The sequence below is a fragment of the Lathyrus oleraceus genome, chromosome 5, assembly GCF_024323335.1.
Source record: "Lathyrus oleraceus cultivar Zhongwan6 chromosome 5, CAAS_Psat_ZW6_1.0, whole genome shotgun sequence".
Lineage (NCBI taxonomy): Eukaryota > Viridiplantae > Streptophyta > Magnoliopsida > Fabales > Fabaceae > Lathyrus > Lathyrus oleraceus.
The window spans coordinates 41,591,078-41,595,956 of NC_066583.1; the positions used below are offsets into that span (position 1 = coordinate 41,591,078).

A 4,879-nucleotide genomic window follows, 5' to 3' on the forward strand; every position below is an offset into this window, starting at 1 on the left:
GGTTTGGTGATTTTCGAGAAATCTTTAATGAATCGCTGGTAGAAACCGTTGTGTCATAAGAAGCTTCGTATTTCTCTTACGGTTTTCGGAGGCTGAAGGGTTTCTATAACTTCTATTTTGGCCTTGTCGACTTCAATCCCCTTATCGGATACTATGTGTCCGAGTACGATCCCTTGTCGGACAATGAAATGGCATTTTTCCCAGTTTAGCAGGAGGTTCACGTTTACGCATATTTTTAGTACCATTTCAAGATTCGATAAACAGCCTTCAAAGCTTTGTCCACATACAGAGAAATCGTCCATGAAGACTTCCACGACGTTTTCAATTCCCCTCTTATCCTTGATTTCTAGGTCAAACTCTTACAATTGTAAGATCCACCTAAGGAGTCTTGGTTTGACGTCTTTTTTGTTTAGCATGTCCCTAATTGCAGCATGGTCGGTATAGATAATTATCTTTGCTCCTACTAGGTAGGGACGAAATTCATCCAGAGCGAACACTACGGCTAAAAGTTCCTTTTTTATGGTGGCGTAGTTCATCTGTGCAGGGTCTAGGGTTCTACTTGCAAAGTATATTACATGAAGTTTCTTATCCCTTCTTTGTCCTAGGACTGCGCCTATAGCATAGTCACTAGCGTCACACATGATTTCAAAGGGTAGTCTCCAATCGAGTGGTTGCATGATAGGTGTGGTAATAAGAGGTGTTTTTAGTTGTTCAAACGCCGCTAGGCATTTGTCATCAAAGATGAATTCGACTTCTTTCATCAATAAGCCAGTTAGTTATTTGGTGATTTTCGAGAAATCTTTAATGAACCGCTGGTAGAAATTGGCGTGTCCTAAGAAGCTTCGTATTTCTCTTACGGTTTTCGGAGGCTGAAGGTTTTCTATAACTTCTATTTTGGCCTTGTCGACTTCAATCCCCTTATCGGATACCATATGTCCGAGTACGATCCCTTGTCGGACCATGAAATGACATTTTTCCCAATTTAGCACGAGGTTCACTTTTACGCATCTTTTTAGTACCATTTCAAGATTCGATAAACAGCCTTCAAAGCTCTGTCCGCATACAGAGAAATCGTCCATGAAGACTTCCATGATGTTTTCAGTTCCCCTCTTATCCTTGATTTCTAAGTCAAAGACTTGTAATAGTAAGATCCACCTTAGGAGTCTTGGTTTGGCGTCTTTTTTGTTTAGCAGGTACCTAATTGCAGCATGGACGATATAGATAATTATCTTTGCTCCTACTAGGTAGAGACAAAGTTTATCCATAGTGAACACTACGGCTAAAAGTTCTTTTTCTGTGGTGGCGTAGTTCATCTGTGCAGGGTCTAGGGTTCTACTTGCATAGTATATTGCATGAAGTTTCTTATCACTTCTTTGTCCTAGGACTGCGCCTACAGCATAGTCACTAGCGTCACACATGATTTCAAAGGGTAGTCTCCAATCGGGCGGTTGCATGATAGGTGCGGTAATAAGAGTTGTTTTCAGTTGTTCAAACGCCGCTATGCATTTGTCATCAAAGATGAATTCAGCTTCTTTCATCAATAATCCAGTCAGTGGTTTGGTGATTTTCGAGAAATCTTTAATGAATCGCCGGTAGAAACCGGCGTGTCCTAAGAAGCTTCGTATTTCTCTTACGGTTTTCGGAGGCTGAAGGTTTTCTATAACTTCTATTTTGGCCTTGTCGACTTCAATCCCCTTATTGGATACTATGTGTCCGAGTACGATCCCTTGTCGGACCATGAAATGGCATTTCTCCCAGTTTAGCATGAGGTTCACTTTTACGCATCTTTTTAGTACCATTTCAAGATTCTATAAACAACCTTCAAAACTTTGTCCGCATACAGAGAAATCGTCCATGAAGACTTCCATGATGTCATCTATAAAATCAGCGAAAATTGACGTCATGCCTCTTTGGAATGTTGCGGGAGCGTTACACAGTCCGAATGGCATTCGTCGGTAGGCGAATGTACCATAGGGACATGTGAAGGTCGTTTTCTCTTGGTCGTCAGGATGAATAGGAATTTGGAAAAATCCTGAATAACCGTCTAAGTAGCAGAAGTGAGAATGCTTAGCCAATCGTTCAAGCATTTGGTCGATCAACGTTAAAGGAAAATGATCCTTCCAAGTGGCTTTATTTAATTTTCTATAATCAATACACATTCTACTTCCAGTAACCACTCTTTGTGCTATTGATTCTCCTTTTTCATTATTAACAACTGTGACGCCTCCCTTCTTTGGTACGACATGTACTGGGTTGACCCATTGACTATCGGATATCGGGTAGATAGTACCTGCTTCTAACAGCTTTTGCACTTCTTTCTTTACTACATCACTCAGAATGGGATTTATCCTTCTTTGATTTTCTCTAGAGGTCTTACTGTCTTCCTCTAGAATTATGCGATGCATGCATATGGAAGGGCTTATTCCTTTTAGATCTGAGATATTGTAGCCTAAAGTTGTTGGATATTTTCTCAAAACGTGTAGGAGCTTTTCGGTCTCTATCTGCCCTTAGGTTTTTGGGTAAGGTCTTAAGTTCTAGGGCTGGTTTCTTTGGGCAAGGCGTATGATCGAGCGTTAGTGCTGGCATTCGCTCAGGCTATCATCTTGGTATTCCTCACTCCAATTTTCATCTTCAAAAGTAGGAGCACTTGGAATTTTCAGTATTCAGAGTATGATGTTTGTTCATTCTCAATTTCTCTTATACATTCGTCGATGACATCTAGTAGACAACATGTATCGTCTATAGCTGTTGCCTTTAGGAATTACGTCAAAATGAATTCGACTTTTTCCTCACCAACTTCAAAGGTTAGCTTGCCTTTCTTAACATCTATAATAGCTCCGGCTGTAGCTAGGAATGGTCTTCCTAATATGATAGGGATGTTGTAATCTTCTTTTATATCCATGATTATAAAATCAGTAGGAATATAGAATTGTCCTATGCGTACCAGAATGTTTTCTAGCATACCTACGGGAAATTTAACAGAACGATCCGCAAGTTGTACGGACATCCTTGTAGGTATTAGTTCTCCCATTTTGAGCCTTTCGCATATGGACAAGGGCATTAAGCTAATATTGGCTCCTAAGTCGCATAGTGCTTTGTCTATGACAAAATTTCCGATTACACAGGGTATGGAGAAACTACCTGGGTCTTTCAGCTTAGGAGGCATATTGTTTTGTATTATGGCACTACACTCAACAGTAAGTGTAACAGTTTCGTTATCCTCTATCTTCTTCTTGTTAGATAAGATTTACTTGAGAAACTTAGCATATGAGGGCATTTTAGTGATGGCTTCTGTAAAGGGTATTGTGATATTCAATTGTTTTAGAAGCTCTATGAATTTTTTAAATTGCCCTACACTTTTAGATTTAACAAGTCTTTGAGGATAAGGGATAAGGGGTTTATACGGTGGTGGAGGCACATAAGGTTCTTCTTTCTCCATGGCCTCCTCGTTTTTATCTTCCTCTTGATTGTCTTCCTTCTCAGTTTCCTTACCAGGGTCTTGGTGCATGGATGGGTTTTGAATTATAGGGTCGGTCGGTCCGTCTAGTTCTATCCCACTTCGTAGTATAATAACATTTGCATGACCTTTCGAGTTTGGTTGCGGCTGTCCAGGGAATGTGGCTGCAGGAGCAGCAGTAGGTGCTTGATGTTGAGCCACTTGCGAGATTTATGTTTCCAACATTTTGTTATGGGTGGCTAACGCGTCTACCTTGTTTTATAACTGCTTGATTTGCTCATTAGTGTGTATGTTTTGATTTAGGAAATCCTTATTTGTTTAGGGTTGGGTAGCTATGAAGTTTTCCATCATTATTTCTAGGTTTGACTTCCTAGGAGCATTTTGAGTATTTGTGGCAGCTTTATGATATCCTGATGGTACAACAGGTGCTTTGTTAGGTGCATACAATGCATTATTGTTTTTGTATGAAACATTAGGATGGTTCTTCCAACCTGGGTTATAGGTGTTTGAGTAAGGGTTTCCTTGAGCATAGTTCACCTGGTCTGTTGAGGTTCTTGTCAAGAGTGGACATTTTGGGGCTACGGGTGTTATGGTCAAGTTGTCTATCTTTTGAGTAAGAGCGTCTACCTTGGCGTTGACATGGTCAAGACTGCTTAATTTGTACATGCCTCCTTTCGTTGGAGGTTTCTCTATGGAGGTTCTTTCTCTTCCCCACTGGTAATGATTTTGGGCCATACTTTCGATAAGTTGATAAGCCTCATTATAGGATTTATCCATCAGTGCGCCACCTGCGGCGGCGTCTATTGTCAATCTTGTGTTGTACAAGAGACCGTTGTAAAAGGTATGGATGATCAACCATTCTTCTAGACCTTGATGTGGACAAAGCCTCATCATGTCTTTTTATCTCTCCCAAGCTTAAAAAGTGATTCATTATCTTTTTTTTTAAACCCGGTTATTTGGGCTCTTAGCATAGTCGTCTTACTAGGTGGGAAATATCGTGCTAAGAAAACTTTCTTCAACTTGTTCCACGTAGTGACAGAGTTGGATGGTAGAGACTGGAGCCAAGCTCTAGCTCTATCTCTTAATGAGAATGGGAAAAGACGTAGTCTTATAGCTTCAGGATGACACCATTTGCTTTCACTGTGTCTCCATATTGCAAAAACACTGACAAATGTTAGTTCGGATCCTCCGTGGGACTACCTGAAAATTGGTTTTGCTGTACGGATGACAACAACGGAGGTTTTAGCTCGAAATTATTGGCCTCGATGGCAGGGGCAGCGATGTTGTTATGCGGTTCATCATGCGAAGGTATTGCATAGTACTTAAGAGGACGGTTTTGCGGTCCTTCGGCCATCTCTGGTTGAATAACTGGTTCAGGAACATGGATAGTAGGATCAGGAAGATTTAGCTTGATATGATGTT

General features: G+C 40.7%; 1 non-coding gene across 1 annotated transcript; it reads left to right on the forward strand.

Moving 5' to 3' along the window:
• The first annotated feature begins 4,322 nt into the window (after positions 1-4,322).
• Positions 4,323-4,428, forward strand: LOC127089686 (small nucleolar RNA R71). Its single transcript, XR_007791244.1, has one exon. It is a non-coding gene; the product is annotated as a small nucleolar RNA R71 (small nucleolar RNA).
• The last annotated feature ends 451 nt before the right edge of the window (positions 4,429-4,879 follow it).